At 42.0% G+C, this 16,266-nt stretch overlaps 1 protein-coding gene across 4 annotated transcripts in view; it reads right to left on the minus strand.

Annotated features, from left to right (window-relative positions):
• Positions 1–16,266, minus strand: part of KLHL29 (kelch like family member 29) — a 1,368,521-nt gene that overhangs the window by 1,132,847 nt on the left and 219,408 nt on the right. For 3 of the 4 annotated variants that reach the window (XM_063915305.1, XM_063915307.1, XM_063915304.1), the window contains one exon: positions 9,541–9,628. The gene's annotated coding sequence lies outside the window, so the exon portion shown is untranslated. Of the gene's footprint in view, positions 1–9,540; positions 9,629–10,291; positions 10,312–16,266 lie in introns of those variants that run through there. The other variant, XM_063915306.1, reaches the window with a different exon arrangement.

Genomic DNA, 16,266 nt, shown 5'->3' on the forward strand with positions numbered 1-16,266 from the left:
CTGAAATCTTCACTAGTCAGAGACCGGACAACAGAAACCCCCCCCCCCCAATGACTGGTAAAATAACACTTGCTGCATGGTAAGGTAGTGTTGAATACTTGTAGCAGAGAGCTAAATACCACTGTGAGCTGCAACAAGAGCAGGCACTATATTGATTGGAAGATGGGGGTGAAGTGTGGCCACAGTTATGCAACAGAAATGAGGAGGTAACAATGGACCTTCAAGGGAAGGTTGATGTGGACACAATTGTAAGGGGTGAGAGAGAAGCAAGTAGTGGAGAAGTGTAAGGTAAGCGGTATATTCAATTAGCGTCGGATCCACTCTGACATACATTTGTCGGAATGTATCCGACAACCCCTATTCTATCCGATCTCAATTCGACTTTTTCAAGTCGAATTGAGATGAGGACCCAGAGGAGGAAGGGGGGGGGGGGGGGAAGCCGCGGGGAGACCAGCGGGGACAGCTGCCGGCAGACGGAGGAGATCAGCACTACAGTAGCGCTGCAGAAGAATGTCTCACAGCCGCCTGAACTCACGGCAGTGTCCACCCGGCTCCAGCAAGCGTGACCTCACTTGCTGGAGCCGGGTGGACGCTGCCGTGAGCGGCGCGGCTGTGTGACATCCTGCTGCAGCACTGTGCTGTAGCGCTGATCTCCTCTGGCTGCCCGTGGCTGTCCCCCCGTCTCCCTGCGGCTCTCCCCCCTCTCCTCCTCTGGGTCCACATCTCAGTCCGACATCCTTTTATGTCGGACTGAGATGGTCGAAAAGGGGGCCAAAACCGTTTTCGACACAAGCACGTGGATCGGCAGCTATACCGCCGATCCACGTGCTTTTCGACAAATCGAATTTCTCAACTTGTCGAAAATATTGAATAGGTTGGAACCCCTTCCGACCTAAAAAAGTCGAAAACTGATTGAATATACCCCAAAATGTGGTTGAAAAAGAATAGTTGGGTACATGTGATGAGAAAATGAGGTCATTAAAGTGACAGAACTCACTTTAACCTCAGGCAGGTTACACACTTTCATGCAGGATTTGCAGGTCAGGTTTTACAGGCAGTTTTAAAACAGCAGCACAACATTGTCTGATCATCACAACTAGCACAGATTCCAATGGATCCTAATGTCACCCCAGACCCCCAACCTACCTGGCCACTTGCTGGCATCAGGTGCAATGACCTACTGAACAAACACATTTTTAAAGGTACCAGACAAGTTGTAATAATTAGCCCAGCTGTGGCTTTCAACAGACACAGCTAAAACCCAGACTGGATTCCATCAGACCTGTTGCTGCTGCTCCAATCTTGCATTAACCTCATGTGGAATTATGCTGTTCCTGCCACACTGGGTATGAAGAATGAGGATAGTGGAAGAGGATGAGGGAGTTGGTGTGGATGAAATAGATAGATGCTTGAGGTAGAATAGAGAAGAGTGTCTACATTTTGGGCAATGAGATCAGGATCATTGGTTAGATAAATAGGTACATGTCATTTCATCAAATTACATTTTTTATTTTTATTGTTATTCAAAGACTGCACGTTTCTTTACAGCTTATAAAATGGATACTTCGACTATGATTATTGAAATTCATAGCACACATTCAGCCTTCTTTCACTACATAATGAGACACCAATAACACAAAGTGTTCATTATGATATTTCATACGCTAAATTGCTTCTAAGAGGTGTTGGGCTGGTATCTTGTGTTTATCATAGACCGGATAGCGGGAACAGAGACAATGTGAATTCTTCAGTGCAGCAAAATAAAACTTGAAGCTTTCGCAAAACTCCCTTTTAAGGGTCAATGCTCTAATTTCTGAATCATTACCTGTAAATCTCATTTCTCATTAAGGTGCAAGGAAACAACTTGACTTTTAATTACCGTCGGGTGATATATGAAAGCCTGCGGGAACAGCATGCAAAATAATCCATACTGAAATGAAATCGATAGACTCAAATAAATATTGCATTAAAGGCCAGTTTGGTGAATTTGCAAATGGCTATACGGCTTTTTCCAATAGGTTTCAAACAAATCTGAGAAAACGACAGGTGCTGAAAGTGAATGAGGATGAAATGATTATTCTGTGAGCCTTGAATGTCAATCACAGAATATATATATATATATATGTTTATAAATTCCACATCTATTATATTCTAGCAGGAGCTATTTTAAGTATACCCATTACCCACAAAAATGGAATAATCATGAATATTGGTTGCATTTTGTGTAGGTTAATGGCCTATTAATTATATATAGAATATAAAAGGAAAATTGGGTATTTCTTTTATATAGAGAACCATGGTTGGCTTAGTGGTTAGCATTGCCCTTTTAACAACACAGAGGTCATGTTCTCAATTCCTAGCCGAGGCCTATCTGTGTGGAGTTTGTGTATTTGCGTGGGTATTGGCCAGGACCTCTGGTTTCCTCCCACACTCCAAAAACATACAGGTAGCTTAATTGGCTGCTGACAAATAAAAGAACTCAAGTGCATAAAAGTGTCCATGTGGCCGGGAAAATAGATTGTAAGCTCCACTGGAGCAGGGACTGAAATATTATCTGTAAAGCACTGAGGATATGTATGCACTATATAAAAAAAACTGTTAATAAATAAATAAATTAATTAATTAATACATACATAATTGAATATATATATATATATATATATATATATATATATATATATATATATAATGTATTGAATACATTGTTATGATGCACTGTGATGCACTCTTTCTGGGTGGGTTTTACTAAGCTGTCAGGTTTGCCGGAAGTATCCGATATTTGCTGCTGACCATGGCACTGCAGTCACCATAGAATTCTATGTAGTGTCCGTATGTATCAATCGATGTGTTCCTATGTATCAACGTTATGTATCAAGCAGGGCCTATAGAAGCCTATGGACTTTTTTCTGCACAAATCCCCAGATCCCTCAGGGTCTGGAGTGTGGCAAATCAGTTTTCAGATTGGAATACCACATATTCTTTTAGATTTCCTAACAAAATTGTTATCTGAATCATTGTTTATTGAACAAATGTTCTAAAAATGTCTTTAAAAATTACAAATGTTAAAAAATACATTGTAAAGAAGTTTTAAAGAACTTGTGTTTGAACCAGTAAAAAAAAAAGAAAAAAGATGTGATAATCGTAAAACATAGAACTATCGGCCAGATATGGCAATTTTTCGGTGAGCCAAATCACTGGAGATTTGTTATGACGCAGTTGGTGTGTTACGTTTATGACGAGTATCACAAGCCATCTACAGCCCAGTAATCAGACCAGAGCTTCGGCCGCTAGCAGAATCTATTTAAAGGTGGCACTTGTCAGCAAATAAGTTTATTTCAGTTCCCAGGCGCATTGAATACTGGGATTTTCTCCTGAGTCCTCCAATTACTCTGAAGATGGCGCATCCATCTAGCCGGCACACAGGTGGATATAGCTACTGTAAAAAACATAAAATAATTGTTCATGGTTTGGAGCTTTGTATTTTGCAGAGCTGGAGAACGGAGGGAGACAAATTGCTCCCGGATGTCATTTGTTTTACTTTAATCATTCTCTTTATTTCTATTACTCAGGATGTAATATAAGGAAGGTTTACGCTTCAATTATATGCCTCACTGTGTTCCATTTTCTTATTTCTCCAATGATGCTGTGTCTCCGTGACATTGTGATCCAGCATCTGTCCTGTATATTGTCCAGAACTAATATGATTATAGATACACTCTAGACTAGAGAAGAGGCATCGTCTCTTGGTAAATGGAAGCAGCTGATCTTCTTTTATCATTTATAATTAATATGCTTTTGTAACTTAATAAGCATTTTACATGCATACTGCTGTATTTCAGTTTTCGTGTATAAGTGGTTTTATTTAACACTTTGGAGGCCAATAATGAAGAAATGCTGTAAAAATCAATCCGTGATTGTGCCCTTAAAGGGTTGGCTTGGGGGACAGGATATACTAGGAAAGCAGCCATTTTGTGTACTGAGCCATTGTTTGTGAGACCATGTGACTCTTTTCATCTTGAATCTCATCTCTTTCCCCTTTTACGCTTCAGTAAAGGCAATATTTCCTGCCGGAAAGCTCAGCCATGATATCTCCTTTGTGTATAGGTGATGAGTACACTTTAAAATTACCCTAAGCCCTTCAGAGTTTGGCCCTGGGCTGTGACATCACAGGCCAGTGCCGTATTCCCTGCCCATTACCAACATGGGGGAACAGCAGCCGGCAGCTGACCTGTTACTCCTCCATGTCAGTAGCTGGTACATAGTGAGGGGAATACCTGTAAAAATAAAGGACAATGCGTATCCACGCTTGGCAAGAGCTAAAGTATCGACAATCAGCTCCCAACTGTCACTTTACAGGATGTGTTTGAAAAATGGCAGTTACTTTAGGAGCTGATTGGTTGGTACTTTATCTCTCTCCACCCGGACCAACACTTCATTCCCTGCTGCGGAGTGCTGTATTATTTTTGGAGTAATATTATTTCCACCAAGTGGCCAACGCCTGGACGGGACACCAATAATACAGCCTCATCTTGGGTCCTGAAGCAGACAGCCTGCTGCGGCCTGTGTGTGGCCTGGTAATGTGATTAAGGGATTGAGGGATTTCCACTTATACCGAGTACCAATCTCTCCCCCCAAACCACTGCATTACTAATATAACAGAAATAAAATAAATATATACCCGGCTAAGGCTGGCAGAAGTATATTACAACTGCAAAAAAAAAAAAAAAAAAATCAATAGCGCTTGTTTTGCTTGCACTGTGATAGTAGAAATACATTTTCTACCTGATCTCTTCTGATCCCTTATTAGCTTGTGGTAAATGTACCTGTTCATCTGCAGCTTTGCAAATAATAAGAGGAAATTTAAGGAAAGCGTGCCGTAATATTTATCCCTTCACACAACTTATATTTCCAAATACAAGCCTGTGAGAGCTTTTCCTTCCGCCGTCACTTCAAGCAGGGATTCAAGGATGAACTCAAAATTAATCCTCCTCAGTATTTTCTTGTGTCCTGTACAGACTAATCTGCAGTAATCTACCATAACGTCTAAATTAAAAAATAAAATGCATTAAATATTAGTAGACACGTATGTGGAAATGTTAATCCGTCCTCACAGAAGGTATATATTGCATGTGTACTTAGTATGTAGCACAGTACAAAGATTGTTCTTTATGAACCACCATTTTAATCTCTGTATGATACCACGGGGCTCAGCCATCATAATTAAGCATCCACGGGAGCCCACCGCCGCTGCCGCTCAGGGGAGGCGTGGCCTGGTGGGAGGCCCTCCCCTCCGTTGCATCACTCCGGGGGCGTGTCAAGTATCCCTGGAGATGCTGGGTTGCCCCCAGAGACTTATGCCTTGTGTCCTTCTCAGTGACAGAAGCCAGCTGCTGCAGAACAATGTCACAATGCAGCACCCAGCCCCTGTCATTGCGGTGGAGCTGCCATTTTGGTGTCACCCCTGGGAGCAGCCCACACACTGCTTGTGATGCCTGTGGGCCAGATAAGCATTCACCCTCTATTTCCAGCCAATCACATTGTACAGCTGTCTAAGTGAAGCTGATGTACACCCACGACACAACGCGACAGGATATGTTCACAATATTTCAGGTCTGAGCAAGGTGCTAAAATATACCAGCGATGATTGTAGATTACTAAAGATAGAGATCGGATTTCTCTGCAAAAAATACTGGGTACCACTTCGAACAGTCAGAAAACAAACACTGGTTTCAGACATTAGAGCTACATAGGGGTCAGGCTTGTGCAAAGGTGAACAATTCAATCAAAAATACATCAGTGGGTAAAAAAAGTACATTTTCACCTAGAAATAGATATATATATTACAATTGCTGCACCCAGTATAGGTTCACAACATCGTTAGAATGTAATTTGGTACAATACGAGAGACCCTCAGAGCGTGTCATTTAGACGTGACGACATGCAGCCGATACAGAACTCAAACAGACAGAATTTCCATGTTTTGTTTTAAATATTTTGTCATTTTTGCCAATAACCTTTGATCGTTAAAGATTGGGATTTGTTCTGCACATAACTGCTAGTATCCAGCCACAGGTAGAAAGTTGAACAAGCAGAATTGGAAGAGCAAGCAGGATAGATGGCAGGACACGAGCAAACGTCTCAGTAATCAGCAAGCAGGTGAAGCCCTGAGGAAAATGATGGCAGGGAGCAGAGAGCAACTCTGCATCCATAGATACACAAAGATGAGGCAATGAGACCATTAGCAGCAGGCAGCAGGGGAGTTAGGCTCAGTGTACGTGCACCTGTTTGGCTACACTGTGGGAGTTTGCTTGTTATCAGGAAGTAACACGGTTCCGGGAGAAAGCGGAGCTGCCCGACTACAAAGGTTCCTAAAATTTAAATACTAATGAATATTCCCTTTAGGGCCAAATCATTTTTTGACACAACTTTAACTGCGATGATCATAACAAAACTGTAAAAAGGAGCTTAACACAATGTTCTTTGTTTCAAAAAGTCCTAACCACCGATTGAGAATAAGAGGATTTTCATATTATAGTTACATTGTGAACGTTCCTGCCGTCTTAAAGTGGAGAAACAAGCTGCCTATATACTTGTGAGCTGCACAATTCAAATGACATGAACCAATTAACTCGGTGAAGCTTTCACATCAGTTTCTGTTTCCTACGATACAACTTTGCGGCAGCCAGGACTAATTGTTGCTGCTCTCTGCAAAGCAGTATTAGGCTGGTGTCAAACAGTCGCCCTCCCAGCAAGAAAACAAGCATTCAAAGTGCTCCAATTGCTCCATGCTGGCTCTCTGAACCATTTAAGCCAACCCCCGGTTTAAACATCAAGAACGCAGGGAATACCGGGATTAACTTCACTGAGAACATTTCATGATATTCATAACATAACTCGGAGGATTAAAAATAAAGTTCTGGAGGACAGTACACTCACACATTAAAGAGAGACTACAATAGTGACAACTTAACACACAGCGCCACCTGGTGTCCCTCCAGTATAGCTTCTGAAATATACTTAGCCTGTAGCTGTTGTCTTATTCCGAAATGATTACAGCCATGTGAAGGACAGCGCTTTACTAGCTGGCATATGTGCTCATCTTCATCCATAATAAAATGAAAAACAAACAGCAATGTTTGCAATACATTATCGAATGGAGGATATGAATTTTACCCAGAACATAATTCATAAGAGTAAAAAGAAAAAAGCTGTTCGCCGGACTTTAACTCCAATAGCTTCTATCTTCCTATTTTCATCTACTCTCATGCATCATCAATATTCACATACATCAAATCTGAGGATGTCAGCATTTGACAGTCAAGAAAGACAAGGTTCTGTAGTGCGGAAGAGCTCAGCCCACACGCAATTCGGAATTACTGACTGGATTTCTATAGTACATAAAGCTTCTCTCAGTATTAGAAGTATGCTGGTTTTTTATGTTTGTGCAATTATGCAAGATAATAAAATTCCATATATATTGAACTTTATGGGTGCCGAATGTGGAGTTATATTACTAATTACAAAAAATATAACATCTTTAATTTGCCCGTGCAGAAGCTACCAACAACTCCAGATGGTATTGTTTATATACACAAGGATTCAGAAAATGACTACCTTAAAATGTACCAACTCAACATTTAATTAACATAAATGTTCTTTCATTAAAAAAATACAACGACAAAGTAATTACTATACATGGCAGCAATATTTTCACCTTGGAATCTAGAACTAGTGGGAGCTCGTTCTCTTTCAGCACTCGGTACGCCATCCAAGAAAGTTACATTAGCAAACTTAAAACTCATCAAGCATATGTTTACCAAGCCAAAACACAGAATCAGATAAACCCACGTTGGCTGACGGCAATGGATTGGAAACGGCTTGTAGCGGATGAAGGTAGAACTATTCTTTTTTAGGTAGTTTGGCAGGGCTCAATGGACAGTTAGCAGAATGAGAACGCTGCATTTAAAGTTACAACCGCAGTGTCGTATAACTGAGAAACAAACGAATGTATCACAATTTATATACATATGGCAAGTGGAAGTTAACGTAATAACAGTCAAAGTTATTTTCTGCTCGAGGTGCATTCACAAAAGGTTGACTTGCACACGGCTGACATGAGAAAAAGTGTTGACACGAGGAAAAGGTCTACATGAAAATGGTCGATATGTGAAAAGGTCAACATGAGGTTTTTTTGGGTTTTTGGAGTGCCAATTTTTTACTTTTAGCACACGGACCCACAACTAGTGTACCGTGTCCCCTCGCAGCTTCGGGCAAGGTTACCGGTCCCAATCGTAGTACATATGGCTGGTAAAGTATGAAAAGTGGAACAAAAATCATGAAAAACTTGTGTAAACCATATGCTGTGTCGAGCATTTTCATATAGACTTTTTGACCGTGTCGACCAATGCATGTCAACCAATAGTGGCCTACCCACTGACTGTTGACCATTTTATTGTCGACCTAAAGATTGGATACCATTCACTCATCTAGAATAGGCTTACTTATGATACTTTTTTACCTTTTTGCAATCATTCGCCCTGCTGCCCCTGCAGTGCTGAACTTGTCCCTGACCAGTGGTGCAAGTAGAAATATTTTCTTAGTGGTACTGAGTGACGAAAAATGGGCTAGATCATGTGTTGTGAGGGGGCGTGGCCACATGCTGCTAGTGGGAGTGGCTATATTACACTAGCGGCGTGGCCACATGACAGACCCTTTTTTTTGGGGGGGGGGGGGGGGAATCTGGAGGCAAGGCTAAAAATATATAGTAATGCCTACAGTATAATAGAAATATATATTAATGCCCTCATTCAATAACAATATATAGTAATGCTTCCAGTATAACAGAAATATATAGTGATACCTCCAGTATAATAGAAATATACAGTAATGCCCCCATTTAATAACAATATATAGTAATGCTTCCAGTATAACAGAAATATATAGTGATACCTCCAGTATAATAGAAATATATAGTAATAATGCCCCCATTTAATAACAATATATAGTAATGCCTCCATTATAACAGGAAAATACAGCCACTGTTGCACTCCCAGTAACCCTGACAAACTGGGAGGAGCCGTCATGCTGCCAAGCACAATGGTCTTGCTGCTTTGTGGCACATTATAATTGTGGTAATGGCAAAGTGTGTGGCAGGTGGTACTGCGTACCCACTGCCAAATTCTTAAGTGTACTCCGTACCCGAGCGTACCCGCATACTTGCACCCCTGCCCCTGACTCGCCTCTCCAAGTGTAAGTGGGTACACATATACAGTAAGATACACTCAACTCAAAATACGGGACTATGCTGTGTATATGAGCAATGCAATACATTTTACCAATGTCCCAGTGCTGCAAATATACTGGTGCACAATACTAAATCTTGTCTAAGTCTGTTCATTAATAGTCCCCAATTGTTAATAAAGGTTAGTTGAATTGTCTACTGTCTAATGAATCAGACACTTATCTTATAAACTTTTAAATGAAACATTTACAAAACAAATGTAATAAACAGTAAAAATAAAAAATTATACCCCCAAGTACCTGTATTTTTTCTGAATTGGCAGGTCCCCTTGTTCCATCAACAGTACAATAGCAGTAGCAATGGTAGGCTCCCCAGAGGTCAGATATCCTACAGGAGCAAACGGAAAGTTAGAACCCATTTCACATATTTTGCATTTATGTTTAACTTCATTTTATCCCAATTTCTTAACATAAACTTCACTGAATCCCTACGGTTTAGCTGTTTGGAAGAGAACATCAAGATGGTTACAACAAAGTAACAATCTCTTCTGTTATAGACAGTAGGGAAGGGAGAGGGAAGTGGGAACCTAATCTAGTATCTTTTCAACGCTCAAGCACATAACTACAGTACATAGCTTGGAAACCACTTTAATATACGCCAAAAAAAAAAAAAAACATACATCCACCCTTAAAATGGGTTTTCACCCAGTGCAACGTTTAAATGAACCTTTTCAATTTGTATTTTTGCTTTTGTTTCAAAAATATAACTATAAATATTTTTAAAAGCCAAAAATGTTGCCAAAATGGTGGGATCCAATTCTCTGTGATGTGTACTGGACATAGCTGCGATGTTAGGCTGTGCACATTAGCGTTTATTACGATGAGGTGCGGGATGTAATGAAGCCCAAGTTCGGCGGCCGTGCGGGATGGACCCCTCCCCTTGGACTACTCACAAACACCAAATTCCCCACATGGACTGCCCACGGAGACACCCTCGCCCCCGCGGACTAACCAAAGACCCCACCACAAGTGTCAACAGACGGGCACTCACCATCGGTGCCCTGTTGCCTGCTTTTTATTTCTCAGCAGTGTGCTGCTCTGCTCGCCATCCCGGTCGGCTCTGTCTCGTCTCTCCTTACTGACGATGGGAGGAGGTGTGACCGCGGTCCGGGGATGTACCTGCAGGCTCAGCCATGCCTACTCCCAGCATCAGTTAGGACTCAGGAGAGGAGGAGCTGGCCGCCAGAGCAGATGTGGCTGCAGACTGCTGAGAAATGGAAGCACTTACAGCAGCCGACGGGGCTCAGCAACTAGGTGCTTAGAGGAAGGCTGGGCCCCTGAGGTGGCATGGGCCCCGTAGAAGCCGCACCTCCTGCACCTACGCCCTTGGGGGCAATCATGTAATCATGTACAAGGCTAAACCTTACCTTCTACATGATTGCCCCTTAAAAAATCCTGCATGGCCCCGAACTTCATTACATCACGCCTTTGGGATCATATCGACATGATAACTGGGGGCCACGCATACCACAACCAAGTATAAGTACTTGCAAACAACACCTTACAGTACATTCTATTGTATTTTCCTAGGCAAGGGCTCTCTGGCTGATTTTTATTCAGCTTCATGTACTGACATATTAGCACGCAACAAGGATCGCCCAATATATACTATACATTAGCAGCTGCTGTGGAAATCCCAGTTGGATTGTCCAATAATTGAACAGTAAGCCCGGTAGAATGTCACTTTTTTTTTTCTCCAGTTCCCGCAGAACAAGACAGTTCTTGAAACAAAAATAAATACGGCTTAGAGAACACAGCTATCTAGTACAGTATGTTCAATTTTGTATACAGGCTAATGTGGCAGAGATACAGAAATCTGTTTCCTCTCTGTATCAAAAAACATTTTGCAAAAAAAAATTTATTTATTTTTTTGCAAAAAAGGGCTTCTCGCTGCTGCGAGAGAAGAATCCGGAATTAACAATTCCCCACAGCGCCTGAATATAAACCTTCCAGCCTGCAAACTTCGTTGCAGGTAGATTAACCAACAACAGACGTTAGCTGAAGGGAGGGGGGGGGGGGGGGGGGGACCACACAGAAAAGGCAAAGCAAGGGAATTGAACGGAATAGAATAAATGTAGGTAATTCATTAAAAATAACAATTCTTCTAATGAAGTCTGTAGTACATGAAGTGGAGACTTTCCTGCATTTATCGGGATGGCAAGTGCTAAACCAAACTGGCAGAACAATTTTCGGCTAATATAAACCACAGGAGTCCATTTGACAGAGCTCATGTTCTTCCCCGTTTCATATATTGGAAGCCTCTACTGCATGGCAGAAATATAATGGCGCTTTTTTTGCTTTGACAAATGCACCTTCAAAATCCAACACGACGGCTGGCAAAGAGGTGAGAAGAGGTCCCTGTAGTTATATTGTTTCTCTACATTGCATTATTATTACCTCTTCATAAAGCAACAGGGAGATGGATGCCGCCACCCCAGAATCCAGAGTAAACACACGTGCTAAAGTGTTAGTTGTTTTTAAAGCAACACAACGCTCTGGTGGCTTTGGAGCATATTTAGGTAGCGGCGGTGGCCTTTGTAGGTAATGCTTCTTTGCTGGTTAGACCGCAACACTTAAAGCAGCATTCAAATTAAGTGCAAAGGATGTATCAACGCTTGGAGAGAGATAAAGTGGACAGAGATGACGTACCATCCAATTAGGTCCTAATGGTCATTTTTCAAACACAGCCTGTGGTATGGCAGTTAGGATCTGATTGGCTGGTACTTTATGTCCGTCCTCTTTATCTCCATTCAAGGTTATCTCTTTCCATTTTATCTCACTCCAAGCTTTGATACATTTCCCCAAGGGCATCAGAATACAAGTAAGTACGAGGGTTAGGCTGTGTGTTTGGGGGCGTAGGGTTTAGGCTGACGAAAAGAGGGGTTAGGCTTAGGCTGCGTGGGTGGTGGTGAAGGTGTGTGAGGGGATTGTTTAGGGTTAGGCTGTCCACTGTTGGGATTCTACTGCCACCATTCTGACCATCGGGGTTCCATACCCAACCGCTCCCCCAAAGCCCAGCGTGTTTTCCCACTAGTTTTGTTTTAAAGTTTGAAATCAAATGCAGCTGCTTTGTAAATATAACCCATATGTTAGGTAACAGTGGGTTTCCAAGGGGGGTTCTTCTACTCAGGGCTGCTTAAAGGAAAGTTGTTCCATCATCACCAAGCGCTACCTGGGTGAGTGTTTTTTTTTTTTTTTTTTGGGGGGGGGGGGTATTTTTTCAGCACTTTTCATTGTATTTAGGGGGTAATTCCAAGTTGATCGCAGCAGGATTTTTGATAGCAATTGGGCAAAACCATGTGCACTGCAGGGGGGGCAGATATAACATTTGCAGAGAGAGTTAGATTGGGGTGGGTTATATTGTTTCTGTGCAGGGTAAATACTGGCTGCTTTATTTTTACACTGCAAATTACATTGCAGATTGAACACACCCCACCCAAATCTAACTCTCTCTGCACATGTTATATCTGCCTCCCCTGCAGTGCACATGGTTTTGCCCAATTGCTAACAAAAATCCTTCTGCGATCAACTTGGAATTACCCCCTTAGTTACTTGAATTTACACATTATCCAACATTTCTTGGGATTTGTGGCCAAGTATATACTATTTTAAGGCACATTACTTTAAGCCCAAAGGTAACATGCTCAATCAATATTTATTATTGTTATAAGGGTATTATACACACAGACAATGCATAAGTAGTGGGACCAAATGCTGTATAACAATCAGGAACGCTTTCCATTCAGCAGAAGCCCCTATATATTGACACATGGGCAGTTGTGTCACACTATCGCACCAATTTCTTAGTCCAAAGAGAACTGGCGTTAGGACTGCACAGGCATCCTGCCCAAAAGCTGGGAAAGCCCCATGTTTCTCCTTAAGGTGGAGGTAGCGGTGAACAGAACCTTACCGGACAGACATTTTCCCAATCTGGCGCCTTGTTTATTCTATAGGGCATTCCTGTAATCCTGCCATGTTCTGCACATACAGGGGTTCACAGTCACACTAGGAAGGTTGCTATGCAAGCTACTGCAGCATTAATACTCTAGTAAACTATTAGAGTAAGAACATGGGCTAGGTATGTAAAAGAACAAAATAAATAATGTACATTTCTAACTTAGTATCCCCAAGCATGAAAAAGGAATACATATAACTGTAAAGGAACAAAGATTTCACAGCAGTTCTTGCAGTGATAGCTTGGCCGCCCAGCATACAGAGAGATGGCGTTGTGTGTGCCGTGAGGCCAGGTGCCCGTGACTGTGGCACACCCCCATGAATTGTGACCAAACTTATCGTGTGCGCATAGACTACGATGACAGGGCTGTTTTAGAACCCTGGTCCATTCCAGCATATAAGTGAATTAAGAGTATATAGCATACCTCCTATATACCAGTGTGGTCTAGAATGGGGAGTGGTCACACATCACAGGCGTGGCCAAATCCCTCGGGGGCACGTACAGTCACCAGTCACCATCCCCTCCCCTATAACACTGTGTAAATGTTAAAAAAACACTAAACTATCATGGGATAAAACTGTCATCGTCAATACAGCCATTACATTGGAACTGTCCACTTAAAATAGGCAGGTTGGGAGGTATGGAATATGAACTGGAGGAACATAAAATAAGGCCCATTATTACAGGCTAGGATGTGTGTAATAAATAGTCAGTGGCATTTTTAAATGGCTTTTTACAAAGTACCTCGCTTCCACCAAGGCTTGCAAACAAGAGCTGGCTGATGTACAAAACATATTCTGTAGATTGTACGTGAAAGTTCTAAGTGACAATTATGTCATCCTAAGTGACTTTTCCTTATCTGAGTGAGATTTGTTTCATATGGGAAATGGTTATTTAATTTAGTTTTTTTCATTCCCTTCTTTTCACTGCGAGCATTATTACGCACATTGCTAAATAACTCGAGCATCTGCTCAGTGATTTTGATAGATGGTCTTGTTAGCATTAGATACTTTTTCATATTTCAAGGCAAATGCATAACTGGGGGGAGGAAGGGGGGGTGTCTCCATTAATCTTCATACCCATGCTCCCATTATCACTATGCAAAAAAAATATTATATACATAGAAGTAGGACCAATAAAATTGTGTTTATAGGCAGAGGCAGCCAAATGGCAGCATGCAATGTTAGCACTTGTGTACAGGTAATTCAGCCAACAAGCAACAGAACAAATTGTAATAAATAGCTTTGAGGCAATACACTCCACTGGACCTGTCAACAATTAACGTTTAGCTATTTAGGCATCATTTTAGTCAATGGTTACTGAAACCCTACTTAAAGGAGAATTCCTGCACAAAACCACATTTTATCAATACATCTCTTATCACACACTAGAACCACAGGGTTCTGAATCCGAGGACCCCACATGTTGTCAGCAATCTCTCCTGTTCCTGTTGGCATCAGTAACACAATATACCAATACTTAGGCCTAAAATTATAACCTTCTGGCTGAGAGGTCAAAGGACCAAGATGCAAGGGCGATTTGTTTCATCACAAGTTTGAGGCCGAACCACGGTGATGAGATTCACTGCCCCGCTAGAGAAGTGGGTGGGATTTGCAAGGATGGCCTACTCTCATGGAACCATTCTGGTCTTCTACCTGTCAATGCGTTTCTCTACTTTAGAAGAAGTTTCATTATAAGTGTAAGATGAGATCCAATCTCTGCCACCTCAGATCAGTGCACAGCAAGGTACAATCCCAAAAGGGATCCACTGTGCTCCTCTATTTTATAATCTTGTATTTGCCCAAACCTAGAGGCACCGGTGCCTCACCTCCATGCATGTGAGTTCTACCATCATGCCAGTACTCTGCAAAGAACTTGGTCAACCCTTTCAACTGGTTGGCAAACCTCTGTTTTGTCTTGCAAGTAGCACCTTTAGGCTTTGGCAGAAATCAGGATGCACAGTACAAATCTTGGGGCAAAGCACCTATATAGAGGACTTCCTCCTGTGCCTCAAACATTTGGCTCTTCATAAATGAGGCCCAGAGCACTGAACTGCTTAACAACTCCTACCCCTTACATCTATTAATACATTTATTTTCAATTGATGGCTCGCACTTGATCTGATCTCGGTATATCTTAGCACACCTGTACACAGGGACAGGGAGTATATAAGATTAATCACCCTCTGTCTTTAACAGCTTGGATGGCAGTGCAGAAAGGTGTTTTCGAATTAGCAGTAAAGCTCTTGCAGGAGAATTCTGCTGTACTCGACTTACTGGAGTTTCTTCAGCAGGAATACAGAGCCTATCTCAGCTCCAGCCATAATCACACAAATCCAATCTTGGCTCTGCTATTGAGTCTGCACCGGTACAGAGTGAGACGGACTGGTCATGTGACATAAACTAAGCCCGCATTCTCGTATTTCTAAAGGAAAAGATGGTTTCTGTTTTGCTAAACTGAAAGTAAATCAAAACTTCCCGCTGAAAAAAAATTAGCAACCAGTTCTAACTAAACAGGAAACATCAACTGAGATATCTCCTATATGATAGCCCAGATCTGTGACTCTGTGCCTGTGTGTAACGCTGGGCGTGGCTAGGAGCTCTCATTGGATTAGTGGCAGGTCTATCAGTCCACAGCTGATTGGGTGAGAAACGCCCTCCCACACAGGTTACATCCAATGGGAGGCTCTACCCTTTGGCTGCTGTGTGTGTTCCCAGAGCAGGATTAACAATGGGGCTGATGAAGCTGCAGCTCCAGGTCCACACCCTAAAATAGGCCCACTACATCTGCAGCAACATACCCTCCAACAATTTACACATAAAAGTCGCTACAAATTCCAAAAGGGGGCTGGCCATGGGTAAAGTGGTGTGGCCACGCCCCTTTTCCTATACTTTCAATGGAAGTTTGAATCCGTACAGACCATAAAAAAAAGGTACTGTACATGCCAAAAAGGTGCAGCTGGAGGGTATGCCACTGCATCTGCAGCAAGTCTCTGCGGTGTAGATAGGGAA

This window comes from Pseudophryne corroboree, chromosome 4 (genome assembly GCF_028390025.1).
Source record: "Pseudophryne corroboree isolate aPseCor3 chromosome 4, aPseCor3.hap2, whole genome shotgun sequence".
Classification (NCBI taxonomy): domain Eukaryota; kingdom Metazoa; phylum Chordata; class Amphibia; order Anura; family Myobatrachidae; genus Pseudophryne; species Pseudophryne corroboree.